General features: G+C 35.0%; 2 pseudogenes; both read right to left on the reverse strand.

Moving 5' to 3' along the window:
* Positions 1-4,220: 4,220 nt before the first annotated feature.
* LOC143600712 (malonyl-coenzyme A:anthocyanin 3-O-glucoside-6''-O-malonyltransferase pseudogene) lies at positions 4,221-5,581 on the reverse strand (annotated as a pseudogene).
* Positions 5,582-8,909: 3,328 nt separating this feature from the next.
* On the reverse strand, positions 8,910-10,259 carry LOC143600722 (malonyl-coenzyme A:anthocyanin 3-O-glucoside-6''-O-malonyltransferase pseudogene; annotated as a pseudogene).
* Between the last annotated feature and the right edge of the window lie 5,483 nt (positions 10,260-15,742).

The following is a 15,742-nucleotide window of genomic DNA, read 5'->3' on the forward strand; positions in this document are numbered from 1 at the left end:
TACCGGCAGAAAACTGATACTTCGTCGGCGGAAGATCATGCGGCGAGAGTACCGGAAGGAGAGCACTCTGGTTTTCGTTAAACTGAACGACGACGGTTGCTTGCACCAGAAGCTACCTCCACGACGGTGTCTCCACGGCGATGATCCTAAATTCCGCTCAAATCCGAACGAGTACGATCGTTTGAAAAGTAAATCTCTCCTATTAAAACGATCGTCAAATTGTCAACAAAGCATTTTATAACCTTGAAATTAATAAACCATCGAGCCCATGTCACCAAACTTAGTACACATTTCTAATCCCATTGCGGACACCCTTTTAGTTGTCAAACCGTCTTGATATGAATTTGTTCCGATCTAAACTCTTTTGTGTTTTAGACTTTTATCACACAACCGGCGTTTAAAAAACAAGATTGACCATTGTATTAGACACGTTACGTGTTCATTCATTGATCGCGGATTGACACTTCTTTGTTAGAAGTGAAGCCCTAGTTGTTAGGTCATAAAATTCAAAAGACCTTCAAAATTTCCAAACAACTTGTGTTAGTTTCGTTCTTCTCATACATAACTTCTCATACATAACGAAGAAAGCTTCCCAGCCTAACTCGGTCATGCGCAATGTATGATTTCCTCTACCAAATTTTAAACTTTTATCAATTCGTTGACGAACATGCATTCCCTGTTTGCAATGTTGGCCCTAATTTGGATGCCGTTTAAAAAATTAAACTTATTTACAACGGACTACGGACCAGGTGAATATGTGGTGTATAGGTTCCCGGTCGATTAATAAAACCTTGCACATAACTACTTAATATTATGTCAAAGTAACTAGCTTTCATGGTTGAATGATAAGAATATAAGCATGCACATAATAACCAAGCTATGATAATGAACACATAAAACCGGTGACAAAATGATTATCAAAGCTATGATAATGAACACATAAAACCTGTACTACATCGAAGCATATAACACTCGTACTTGTTACAAAGCTGTCATGTGCTACATCATAGACAAGCAGTAAAAAACTATTGAAGTACTATGTCGTATTACATTTCGCAGGTGGGTTTTGACTGTTATGATTTATGGATCAAGTACTAGGATAAAGGGGTGCTACACCGGATAGTTTAGTGTGTTAGAATTTGGAAATATGAAGATGAAGTTTAGAGAGTACTCCTTTCCAATATTTCTTGAAAAAGAAATATATTAGGGTATGTTTGGTTGGAGATAATGGAATGAAGGGGGAATGGAATGGGAGAATGAATGGAATGGACAAGGGAATGAAATGGATCATTACCATTCCTTTGTCTTGTTTGGTTAACCTATAGGAATGCAATCAATTATTAATTTTTATTGTTTGGTATCAAAAATTACTGTAGAAATGAAATAGAAATAATAAAAACACTTATATCTCAAAATACTTTTACCCCCCCCAAAAAAAAACCTACAATGACGACGGTGGTAGCTCCGGCGACGAAAATGGTGGCGGCGGCGGCGGTGTCGGCGGGTGGTGGTGGTGCCAATGGTGGTGGTGGTTGTTAGGTGGTAGTGTTGTTGAGAAAGTAGGGTGAAGGAGGAATGAAATGAAAAAAAAGAAGGGGGTGAGAAGGAATGGTTTTGATGGAATGAGATTCCATGTATAATGGATGATTCCATTCCATTGAGTAACCAAACACCACTTTTTTCATTCCCACGTAATGAATCATTCCATTCCTACTATCATTCCTGCATACCAAACGCTACCTAAGGTTTCTTTTGATGATCATCCTTTTGTTCAAAACTTTTCTTCTTTTTCCCTCTCTTCAACCAAGTCACAAAGCCTCTACTTATACATAAACAATAGAACTCATGAAGAATCTAACAATAAATCTCACTTATGTGTATTAATTGTAACTTAATTCTCATTATGGACATAATTAAGAATAGTTTCACAAGATGTACATGAAGAGTCTTGTATTGATTTCACATTCATTACAATATTTTCCAGCAGGTTGTAAGATGAAAAAGGAATAAAATATGAAACCTTGAAGCAGTTTTGACGGCTTGTACATTCACGCTTCAATGGTTTTGTGATATGCCTAAAAGGATCTCGAGTAGCAACAAATGTTTTAAATCGATAGAAAACCTTAAAAAATGAATACTGATACCGGTAACGAGTTTGGTCGGTATCGGTTCGGTTCCTTAAAATGGTGCTACGATACCGGCACCTGGTATAGTTTATGATAAAAATATAATTAATTATTATGAATATAATCTTGTTTATTGTCAAATTTATATCATATGTTGAGTAAACAAAAATGTAAGCACAACTACAATTTTGATCGGCATTGGTTTTAGTTCTATACATGGGTTTTCGATAAAGAGAACATATTATATAAACGCTTGACAATATTTCTGAAACTAAATATTGTAAAGAATTGAATAAATTTTGAAGAGAAAAGTGTTTATCAGGTCATCGCAATCTAGCCCAACCTAGTTTGTATTAACCTGTAAAAAAAATACCGTTTTGATTTTTAGTAAAGGAGTAGCTGTGTTTTCCTTCTAGTGTACAATGTAATAATCAGAAACATGTACATTATACGTCAACGGTAAAGAAAAAAAAATCAAGACACAAGCTGACAATTGTGGTGTAAAATTGAATAATAACCCCCTTCTAGCCTATTTACATATTATTAATTAATGCAAATAGCGTGATTAGGGTGGATATTTTATAACAAATAGAACGATTTATTTATAGGGAGGGAAGCATTAGCAAACAATCTATTGAAACTCTAGTGCTAAATTGGAAATCTCATAAAAAAAGAACCATAGAACAATAAATAAAGAAGACTACCTGTCTAGCTATAGACAAATTGACCATTTTAAGCTAACCATAGAACAATAGTTTAAAGTACGTAGCTACCGTTGAAAGAACGTGTGCAGTAGACATGCGGTGATGCGGATTATTAACTAAACATCAGGTGAAACAAAATAATGACGGACTCGTTTTACGTTTAGCATTAAAAGAAAACGAGTTAAATAAGTATAATTGATTGAATGTATCATACAAAAGTTCAACATTAATGCATAAAATCTACATGATTTGATTAACAAATAATATTAAACCGAAAAATGAGTACTCGATTTTGACTAGCTGATCAAATATGAAAATAAAAATAGAAACTTTGGACAGTCTTCAGGGTGAGCAAAAATCAAACCATAACCGAAAGCCGGACCGTTAATTGAAAAAGTTAACCGAAATTAAGCATAATTGAACAAAACCAACGGTTATGCATGGTTAAGTGAATATGATTAACTAACCGGTTGGTTATAGTTATGATTATGATTAATGTGTATACGCTAATCGACTTTATCTGAACCGAACCTTGTATGTTTATGTTTTTTTTTCCAGATTTTATACCTCTATTTCAATCTTTTATACCTATTTATCCAGCTTCTAGCATTTAAATTTATGGTGCAACTAATTATAGCATAGCTTGAAACATCGTAACCAAGCTTGGAATCAACATATTTTAGCTTTGAAACTTCATAATTGAGCCTGGAATACCATATCCGAACTAATTTCAACTAGAATAAAGAGAAAAAATATAGAAAAATACACCGGATAATTAACCGAAACCGACCCATAACTAACCTATGTTTAACAGACCATTTGGTTATGGATAAGGCCACATAACCGAACCGAATCGACTTTTCACAACCCTAATAAAGCCTCATAACTTATAATTCAATAATAGGAGAAGCTCTTGCTACAAATATCGTGGAAGAAATCTATGAGGACACTTTTTTTTTCTTGTGGATGAAGTGTAGATCAAAATTCGTTCATCCAGATTGAGTCAAAATTGTGTGATGATAGTTTCTTTGATGTAATCTCGTAATTATTTGTATCTAAGAATTCTTTAAAAATTTGGGGCTCGGGGTGAGTTAAAAAACCCTTAAAATCATGTTTCAATAATGCGATAAATAGTTTGACACTTTTACCAATTAAGTTGTATTTCAAATCCTAAAACAGATCAAAGCAAAAGATATGTAATAATAATAATAATATGCAAGTTACTAATTAATGGTCCATATATAAGAAAAAGAAAATCCACTCATGGAAACACTCTTTCAGATGACATTTGGTTTAATGAACTAACACTCTTTCATTGAATCAAGGAATTTCATTGAATCAAGGAAGGAGTTATTTTGTAGGCTTTTCTTTTAAAACTATGTTACATAATGCATGATGCATCTAGATGTATGCCTGTAACCCCTCCTCAAAGGTACGAACAAAGGACTCCATCTCGTTAGCCGGAAGGCAAACGCCAATCTCCAGATCTTCATCCTTTACTCTGCAGGCATTCATGGATATCGATTCAGTATAATCAATCGAAACTGTTTCCAGCTTCTTGGGCTTACCCCACCCAAAATCCATGTCATAAAACTTAAGCTTTGGTGTTCCAGCCACCCAGATCATCATCTTTGGAATCCCATTCGGAAACAAGTCTTTGAATGCTTTAATTTCATTCATGTCTTCATTCATACTGGTTAAAGTTTTATGTAGATTTTCTCCTATCACTTTTGCAGCGGTCACGAACCCTTCTTTTCCAGTTAACTTTGTGCTGTTTTCTGTAGCCATACTTGCTCCCACACAGTTTCCGAAGTAAGCTGCTGGGATCGTCGGATTCATTCGCGCCCTGCAATCGATGGCGAAACCAAATAGTACCGACTCATCCATATCCTTTTTTGCTCGGCAATTCCAGATATACGCACATGCTACTGTAAAAGATGATACATGTTCTAATGTTGGTACTTGTGTTGAAACCAAATTTTTTAACTTGTTAAGTATAATCCGAGGCAATATAAAGGTTGCTCGAACTTTTCCGGTTGGTCGACATAGTTTAGGTGGTTGATACTCTTCGTTAAAGTTTTCTACATTCGCTAACTTTAGATAACCTTCATCTAGTTTCGGGTTTTTGATCAGTCTATCATAAATTGGCAAAGTTCCATAAGATAGAAATGACTCATCTGTCCCGGATTGAGAGATCGTTGTCCACGCCTTCATGAAATAAAACCTGGTACTGGCATCGCCGAGGCAATGATGATTTGTCATTCCGATAGAGATTCCCGAGTCTGGAAAGAGTGTCACTTGAACGGAGAACACTGGGATCTTTGTGGAATCTGAGGTTTTAACCGGCTCACCCAGTAGAGGTATAAGGTCATAAAATTTTCCACAATCTCTAGGATGGTTTCCCGTTAGTTCGTTGAAATCAAGGTTGGATTCTGCGAAAGTAACCTCAATAGCATCACCTTCAACATAACAGATTTCGGGCATTTGGGCAGAAGTAGGGAATACGATCAAGTTACCAGTGAAAGGAAAAAAATGTTGGAGGGTGATTGATAACGAGTGTTTGAGTTTTGGAATAATAGTTTCAATGAATTGTGTTTGTGTGATGTTGGAGAGCTCATAAAAGAATACATAGTGAACAGGAGGCATCTTTAGCCAGAAGAAATCGTAGTAGGTTAGTGGCAATGATCTTTCGCCCAAGGTAGTTGCCGGGGGCGATACCCGGGCCTGTTCGAGAACTCTCAAGGATCCCATTTGTTGCTGCCAATGCCCCAAAGATAAGGGTACTTATAAATTATCATGTTCAAGTAATTTGCACGGTATCTCTTTCCATATATTATTTCTTTTGTAATTTCAAATTAAATAATCTAATTATTTTTAAATCACATTAAGCCTCCATGTGGCGTTCCTTCATATGGTAGTTGCACCAAGCTTTTGAATTGTAGCCGTTAACCCGTTGTAGTAAATAATATGCTATTAAGAAAACTACAAATTTATTGCAATAGGCCGGTTGTCTTTTGTCCCTTTTAATCTAATTAATTGATAATGTTTCAAAAAAAATATTAAATATTACAATAGTGGCGTCCGAAAAGTATTGATAATAACGGATTAATTATTTATTAAATCATCACGTAATCATGAAATAATTGCCGAAGACAGTGAAGTTTTCTATTCCAGATGTCAGATGATATAGAGTAAATTGCATTGATGGTTGATGTGATTTGGCCAGAATTATCAGTTGATATATAATTCCAATCATCTGGTTTAATATTCGATTAGTAGTTTCACTGGATTGAGTTTGTCTGATAATATCCCAAGGATCGAACAATCGTTGTATTCTTTATAATCGGTATACAAGCACACACGCAGGAAATTAATTAATATGAAATAAACACGAGAAGCTGAAATTTAAATAAACCAATTTTGTACATTATTTTCAACACAAGGGGAAGGTTAACATACTGTAGGCCCGAAACCGGATCCGACAACGAACGGCTTTGTTCTTGATAAACGCTCGAGACGGGTGCAGTGAAACAAAAGACTGAACATAAATAATATAACAATAAAATAAAGGAATGATCTCGTTATCGGTTGAAAGATTAATAATAAACGCATGAACCGACCCCACCCAAGGTGAGCTCCCCTTGGGTGGGTGATTTCACCTAACAAAACACACACATACATATGACAACTAATGCCCTATATATCGCCAAATAAAAACATAATCTAGAAGCTTTCCCGTTAAAGTGAAGCGCGTGTCGAAGCTCTCGTCTCGTGTCCAGTTTTCTCGCCGATATATATTATTAATTTGACCGTAAATATATAATGGGTTTCGTAATTTGATAACGCAAGTCACAACTTTTTTGGCCTTACACATACAAACTAAATTAGCATGCTAATTGTAAGAATCAAATAATTTAATTATATATACAACTATACAAGTAGTGCAATTATGTAATCATCATAGTGTAATTACACTATGCTGTAATTACACTATGTTGTATATATAGTTGCACTATTTGATACTCACAATTAACGCGTTAATTTAATTTGTATTTGATCCAAGCCATTCAAGGAAAAATCATTACATAGAATCTACCATACTAATCTGGTTTTACACTCGCTCAACCAGGGGCTCAACTTTATAGTGGCCCGGGGTGGCCTCGCTAGACTTTTCAGCCCAACAATATTAATTACATAAACAAATTGTTTCGACCGAATTAACTAAATTGTTTGATAGTAAATTCATTTACGTTTGGTATGCAATTCAAACACAGGTTATTGGCCTCAAGGAGGACAAAGTCTGCACAATATTTCTAACACCAAAGTCTTCATCATTGTGCTTCAAATTGAATTGCTATCTGCTACACCTTTACCTCTTATACACTCCAGCAATTGATCTTAGTTAAAAGCCTCATATTAGATACTTAAACTACAGCATCATATCCAAATTTTATATGGTTAAATCACTTGAACCTGCCAAGATCACAAGATAATCGTAAAAACATCAAACTAATAGAAATCCCAACAGCACAGGAAAAAAAAAGTATACATCTTAATTAATTAAAACAAAAGGCAAAAGGTGAAACCAAACTCTCGACGTAATCGATGGTGCGTGTATCCATGAAACCATGGACTGAGGGTGCTATCTCGAAATCACGACGTCGATGGTAGAGAATATTTTGATGTGTCATTAGTAACAAGTTCCATATTACTAGTCGTGAAAAGAAATTTTCTGTTGCCCAAAATACAAACAAGGAGGAACTCCTTGAAACGACAAGTGTATTCCAAAGGGATTGTGAATGAGCAGGCTATCGACCATGAGCCTTGTTCTTTCCTCACCCACTAAACAAATCTAGTGTCATCAATGGTGCTAAGCATGCAAAGGCAGCCGTCTATGGATCCCAGAAAAGGCTTCACCTTTTTGCATAGATCATCGGGTAGTTTCATCCTTGAAAATTCCATCTCCTTAACATTGAGGGCCAAGATCCCGGGAACACCATCATCTATGGATTTGGATGACGAAGCTGCCCAGTACAAAAAGCCGTCTAGAAAGGTACTGGCATGATCACCCGAAAAGTGACAATCTCTTATGAGGTATCGTTGTCGCCCGCTCCACGAACTGGTTTTAAGATCAAAGACGTCCCATGTATAGCGGTCTGAGTGGCTGAAAACATCAAAGATAACAATCTTTAACTCATCATGATCTTCGGTTATTAACCCGAATACATAAGGGATCTGTTGTTGGCAATTGCAAGAATCTGGAATTTCTAAACAGAAGAGTGTCTTTGATGCAGAGGTTAGGGATTGTAAAGGACTAACTCACAATTGTGCAATGGTCTATCTATTATTACTAACCATATAATTGTTAAAAGAGGAAAATATTGCAGAGATTCATGAGATCAGCTCAATATCATTTCCATATACAAACCGCAATCTACAGCACACAATTACAGATCCTTGCTTTCTTTCTGTATTTATCTTAAGATTCTAATTATAAATTGTAACCATTTTCCTCTTTGTAAAATAATCAATCAAGCAATAAGAAATATTTTTACCAACAATAACATATAAATTTGTGATAATATTTGGTAAACTAAATAATGACCGAAGCGGGTTACATTTTAGTACTAAAATTACATGGGTAAAACTGATTCAGTGTACCATTGTAAAATCCACATGATTTGGTTAGCAACATTACATTAAACGCCAAAAATTTGACTCGTCAATCATATATAAAACAAAATTTCAAACTTTGGGCAAACTCTTCAGGGTCATGTGTGTAAATAAAATAATGCATAAAGCTAGGGGTGAGCAAAAATCAAACCATAGCCGAAAACCAAATCATTAATCAAAATTTTCTGATAAATAGTTTGACATCTTTACCAATTGGTTTGCATTTCCAAAGCCTAAAGTCGACCAAAGCAAAAATAAATTAATAATAATAAACAAGTTACTAAGGTGACCAATATAAAAAACAAAGCAAAGTTTTTTACTATTAAAAAAAACACCACTCATGAGAATTGAACGTATAACGTTTGGTTTTATCGACTAGCACTCTTTTATAGAATGCATGATGCATCTAGATGTATGCTTCTAACCCCTCCTCGAAGGTACGAACAAAAGACTCCATCTCAGTAGCCGGAAGGCAAACGCCAATCTCTAGATCTTCATCCTTTCCTCTGCAGGCATTCATGGATATCGATTCATTATAATCAATCGAAACTGTTTCCAGCTTCTTTGGCTTACCCCACCCAAAATCCATGTCATAAAACTTAAGCTTTGGTGTTCCAGCCACCGAGATCATCATCTTGGGAATCCCATTCGGAAACAAGTCTTTGAATGCTTTAATTTCATTCATGTCTTCATTCATATTGCTTAAAGTTTTATGTAGATTTTCTCCTATCACTTTTGCAGCGGTCACGAACCCTTCTTTTCCAGTTAACTTTGTGCTGTTTTCTGTAGCCATACTTGCTCCCAAACAGTTGCCAAAATAAGCTGCTGGGATCACTGGATTCATTCTCGCCCTACAGTCGATGACGAAACCAAATAGTACTAACTCATCCATATCCTTTTTTGCCCTGCAACTCCATATATAAGCGCATGCTACCGTAAAAGATGATACATATGTTAATGGTGGTACTTGTGTTGAAACCAAATTTTTCAACCTATTGAGTATAGTTCGAGGCAATATAAAGGTTGCTCGAACTTTTGCGGTCGGTCGACATAGTTTAGGTGGTTGATACACTTCGTTAAAGTTTTCTACATTCGCTAACTTTAGATGGCCTTCATCTAGTTTCGGGTTTTTGATCAGTCTATCATAAATCGGCAAAGTTCCATAAGATAGAAATGACTCATCTGTCCCAGATTGAGCATTCGATGCCCACGCCTTCATGAAATAAAACCTGGTACTGGCATCGCTGAGGCAATGGTGATTTGTCATTCCGATAGAGATTCCTGAGTCTGGAAAGAGTGTCACTTTAACAGAGAACACGGGGATCTTTGTGGAATGTGAGGTTTTAACCGGCTCACCCAATAGAGGTATAAGGTCATAAAATTTCCCACAATCTCGAGGATGGTTTCCCGTTAGTTCGTCGAAATCAAGGTTGGATTCTGCGAAAGTAACATGAACAGAATCGCCTTCAACATAACAGATTTCGGGCTTTTGGGCAGAAGTAGGGAATACGATCAAGTTACCGGTGAAAGGAAAAAAATGTTGGAGGGTGATTGATAACGAGTGTTTGAGTTTTGGAATAATAGTTTCAATGAATTGTGTTTGTGTGATATTGGAGAGCTCATAAAAGAATACATAGTGAACAGGTGGTTGCTTTAGCCAGAAGAAATCGTAGTAGGTTAGTGGCAACGATCTTTCGCCTACGGCAGTCGCAGGGGGCGATACCCGGGCGTGTTCGATAACTCTCAAGGATCCCATTGTTGCTGCCAGTGCCCCAAAGATAAGTAGGGCACTTATAAATCATGTTCAAGTAATTTGCAGGGTATCTCTTTCCAGATATTATTTCTTCTTTTATTTCAAATTAAATAATCTAATTATTTTTAAATCACATAAAGCTTCAATGTGGCGTTCCTTCATATGTAGTTGCACCAAGCTTTTGAATTGTAGCCTTTAACCCTTTGTAGTAAATAAGACGCTATTAAGAAAACTACAACTTTATTGCAATAGGCCGGTTGTCTTTTGTCCCTTTTAATCTAATTAATTGATAATGCTTCAAAAATATATTAAATATTTCAATAATGCCGTCCGGAAAGTGTTGATAATAACGGATTAATTATTTATTCAATAGTGGCGTCCGAAGACAGTGAAGTTTTCTATTCCAGATGATATATAGAGTAAATTACAATGATGGTTGCTGTGATTTGGCCAGAATTGTCAGTTGATATATAATTCCAACCGTCTGGTTTTATATTGGATAACAGTTTTATTGGATCGAGTTTGTGTGGGTTGGACGTAATTTCGGACTCCAAGTTACAAGTCGGTAAATTTGAGAAATCAATAATGACAAGTTGGTCATATTTTTTAATTACAATATGTTTTCTAATTGTATTGTAATTATAATTGGTAATGTATTGGCTAGCAAGCTAGGTTAGTCTATATAAATCGATGTATGGTTAGTATTATAAAATATGTGAGATGCAACCGAGTTAGGGCTTATATAGAGAGACACATGAGATGTAACCGAGTTATGGTTCATCTAGATACAACCAAATTAGGGTGAGTCAAATCGAGTTAGGGTATGAAAGTTGTAATCAGTTTTTTGAGTCATATTTTTTCTAATTAATATAAACGAGATTTAGTCGTTTAATTCGTGTGTTTATTGATCGGGACTTAAGTGTGATGGAGTGCTAGACAGTAATATCTCAAGGATCGAACAATCGAGTATTCTTCATAATCAGTATACAAGCCCACATGTAAGAAATCTACTATTATAATAAACAAAAATGATGGTTCAACCACATATCATTTAATTGATCTAATATTTTGCCAAGTTGCACTCCTATCTTTTCATCCTTAATTCTTAATTATTTTATTAAAATAAGTCATTTAAAACCTTCCATAACTTATCCCTTTATAACATCAAAACACAAAATTCTAACATTGTTTTCCCCATAATATATAATTTTAACAAAAAAAATTTATTTCTTAATGATATCCTTTTACATTATATGTTTTAAAATTTTAATTTAGCATTCAATTGTTTCTTACAATTTAATAACTTATACAAAATAGTAATTTTAATAATTTCATATTCAAAAGTGAATGCTTAAAATTTTATACTTGATCTTATTTTCAATTTAAACTATAAACTACACTTAACACTTTAATTTGGAAAGTCAATTAATAAAAAAATATTTCATAATAAGTTTAATAATTTTTACTAGAAGTCGATAAATTAAGATTAATAAAAGTTTTATATAATTTACTATAAAACGATTACAATAAAGCGGCAGGCAAACGGGCAACAAGCTGCGCCGCAACCCCCTTTTGAACAGCAAAGCCAATCCTGCTAAAAACGAAGCTTTGAGACCTAGAAGCTGAAGAGGTTCCGTGTACGACGCGCTGAACCCTACTCAAAAATTTCACAGCCTCTGGAGCCAGAAAACCAAATGTATCAAAGGCAAATGTGAGAAAGACATGTTGATTATCTAAACAAGCTTTCTCGTGTTTAACAACTTTGCCCGATTCAGCCTTCAACGCAGCCTGACCCACAACAAACCCACGGTCCCTGAGCCCAACAAGAGGAGACACTCCTGTAAGATCCACACAGGCGTGTTTCCCCCCTGCCCACCCGAACACAAGAATATCAGCTGGTCGTAAAGTAGACCTCCCTTCAATAGGATCCGTGAGAAAGTTAACACGGGCCTCCTTTTTAGCAGAAATCCCTGCCCGTTTAAGAACATCACACAGAACATCCCTAACCAGATCATGTCTGTATTTAAAGCCAGACAATTCTTTGCAATGCACCGCATGGTCACCAAAAGAATCCAAACAGACTTTGCGACAAATTGGGCAAGGCTCATCCGTCGGGAACATAGGGATCATTAACCGGTACTTAAGGATAGCCCGATACTCCAAACCCGACATACGTTGGCCTAATCCTTCAATGGGGATAGCCGTTAGAAAATCCTGAGCCCGAGGAGCCCGAAGACATTCAAACACCGCCTTTTGGCGAGGGGATAGATCAAACTTCACTTCTAAACTCTTGACGATTCCACTAAATAAGGCACTCGCCACAACATGTTGGGCTTTAGGGGGGGCGGTGTCCTTATTAGAGAACCCGCTAAGATCAAAATATGAAAGTGAAGTACGTAAACGATCCATTGCACACCCATAATCAGAGTCCAACCCATAAATATCACAACCCCGAAGAATATGGTCTTGCAAACACCACGACTGTGCTCTCGAAGCCACAAAAGCATATGTAGATATGCTTTTTAAAATCTCTCACTTTCCAACTATAATTATAACTTCTATTACATTTCAAAAATAATAGTAATAATAATAATAATATGCTCAAAAGCTTAGAAACTAATTTTATATAATCTTACTATCTTATGTTTTTTTATTAAAATTGGTTTATTTCACATAAAAAAAACAAATGTTAGTAACGGTAATTTTCATTGTCAGTCATGTGGTGTTATGCTCATATGCATCAATTATAGGTAAATGCCTTTCAATAAAAATACATGTAAATATGACAAAAGCTAACGGTCGCTGCAATTCAAAACCTATAATGGTTTCATGTTGATCGAGATGTTTTGTTGCTTTAAAAAATGAAGTTGTGTTTTATATTTAAGATAATGTTTTTATATGTTTTAAAATACTTTTTCAGTTTTTGTGGACTAGCATTATTTTAAACTTTTAGTATCTCGTGTCTTGCTTACATATATTTTTTGTGAATGTTAAACACAAATATTAATTTATATTGCTTTATAATATAATATATTTATTTAAACTTTGTGTGTTGTTTATTTAAGTATTTGTATGAGTTGTATCAATCTTTTTTTTAAACACTATTCTTTTTAAAAATATAAATCCCTATATAAAATTAATATTAGTACTAAATGATTTATGTTTTCTGTAACAATCGTGGGTTATAGTTAATTAAATAAATTTTAAGAATTATATACAAGGAAAGTTTTTAGAGATTTATGTCGCACCTTCTAGATTAAAATTAAAGATGAAGTCAGTCTTCTAATCAATGAAGAAGATAACTATAAATGTTGTATGTGAAGAAATTTTTAGAAATTAATAAAAATTTACCATCTAATTTTTTTTCTTTTTTATTTTATGAAAATTTTATTGTATTCAACGTTATAATACATATTCATATTCATTCATCTAATACCAAATTAGTATAACTATTTCATATTGTTTTGATTGTTAATATAGTTTACTCAACCTGTGTATACATGAGTATTTAACCTAGTCAAACTGTAAAACATCATATATAATTCCAAAGTCAAACTATTTGATTACAATAACTTTATTAAACAATCAAAGAATCAAACATAAACCAATATTGAAAAGATAAAAACAACTCCAAATGACCATTTTCTAAACAAATTTCTATCTGCAACAAATGAATAAAAATATAATAATCATCTAGTAACATATTTTTACCTCCTACAAAGAATAATTACTAACTGTATACCATCATGCCTCCTCCTGCTACTGCTGCTGATGCGACCCTGAACTCCTCGCGACATCTGGGATCAACGCCGACACGGTATAAAGCGGTTCACCCGACCATGTTAAAGTGATCCCCGCAGTTGCCCCACCATCAAACCGCCTCCTTTCCACTTTAATCGAACCCGGGCCATACGAATGCTGGTACATTCTGATTATCATTTCGCTCTGAACAAACTTTCAACAATTGGCACAAGTCATCATTAGCAGCAGCTGTGAATATCAAGCAAACACTTCACCAACTAGGTTTAGTGGTTCCAACTTGTGAGTTTATCATCTGTTTGGAAAACAACATCTTGCTTTAATAAATCTAATTCTATTCTATGGTCAAAAGCCAAAACACGTTAGAATCAAGAAGGCATACCTGAACAATGCAATCAACACTTAATCTTCTGCTTGATTCACTCCGGCTATTCCTCATAAGCACAACAAACGATTTCAAGATGTCCTTTTGGAATGTGAAAAATACCATTCTGCAAGCTCTAGGTATTTCATGTGAAGTTGTCTTAGAGAATCTAGAGCACACATTACTATTTTCTCTTCATGATGGCTCCCAACTGATAGAAAATAGTTTGCAAGAACATACCATATTCTAGCCTATGCCTGCAAAGTTTTATGCATACTTTAATCAATTAAAAGTAAAAGATATTGTCACCAAGCATAGTTGTCTGGATTATGTGATTACCAGGCAGCCCCGTGTTTGTAGTAGACGGATTTAAAATTGACAGAGTTGAATCAATATCTAGAGAACTTATATTATCAAGTGCTGACTGAATTTAACCTAATCGTGTATTATGAGTTGATAGAAAACGATTAAGCCACTTCCTTATGATGAGTCTCAGCCACTATACCTACAATCATAGTATTACACATCACAAATCAGATGTGGGGATTTACAAATCAAAACTTACTCAAATCATCTCTACTGGTGGATATGTTTCAATTATTCAAATCAAAGATGCAGGAATTTTGAATACCTTTAGAAGAGTATCGATGTTAAAGCTAGGGATTCGTACAAATTGGCAATTGAAGGCACCGCTTGTTTATTTATGGTGTTGGTGGCGGTTTGCTACCGAGGAAAGCGGTGAAAGTGGGGTTGGTTTACGGCAGTTTGCAGAGAAGGTGAGAGAGTGCATAACCTCCACAAACTGCTACTTCTAGAACATTTTTTTGGGGTTTAAACGGTCTAGATTGAAAGTTGATGACTTTGAACGGTTGTGATCAATCCAATTTTCAGTTTTCATAATGGGGAACAATATATTATATAATTACATAAACAAATTGTTTTGACCGAATTAACAAAATAGTGATAGTAAATTCATTTATGTTTGGTATGCACTTCAAACCTAGGTTTTTGGCCTAAGGAGGACAAAGTCTGCACAAATTTCTAACACCAAAGTCTTCGTCATTGTGCTTCAAATTGAATTGCTATCTGGTACACCTCTACCTCTTAAACACTCCAGCAATTAATCTTAGTTAAAAGCCTCATATTAGATACTTAAACTACAGCATTGTTGTGTACTCAAAATAACACAACTAGTTATACTCAAATTAAGAAGGAAGTAGCTATGATTATATTGATTAATCGAAGACTTACAATTGAGATATCAAAGAAGAGAAAGGGATGCGATATCAGACGTTACAGAAAGAGATGGGAAGAAGAAGCAGAACACACATAATCATTCATCATTTTCGTTATCCTAATCTTT

The sequence above is a fragment of the Bidens hawaiensis genome, unplaced genomic scaffold (genome assembly GCF_021521415.1).
Source record: "Bidens hawaiensis isolate Kalapana, Puna unplaced genomic scaffold, B.hawaiensis_p1.1 tig00001960_1, whole genome shotgun sequence".
In the NCBI taxonomy this organism is placed as follows: domain Eukaryota; kingdom Viridiplantae; phylum Streptophyta; class Magnoliopsida; order Asterales; family Asteraceae; genus Bidens; species Bidens hawaiensis.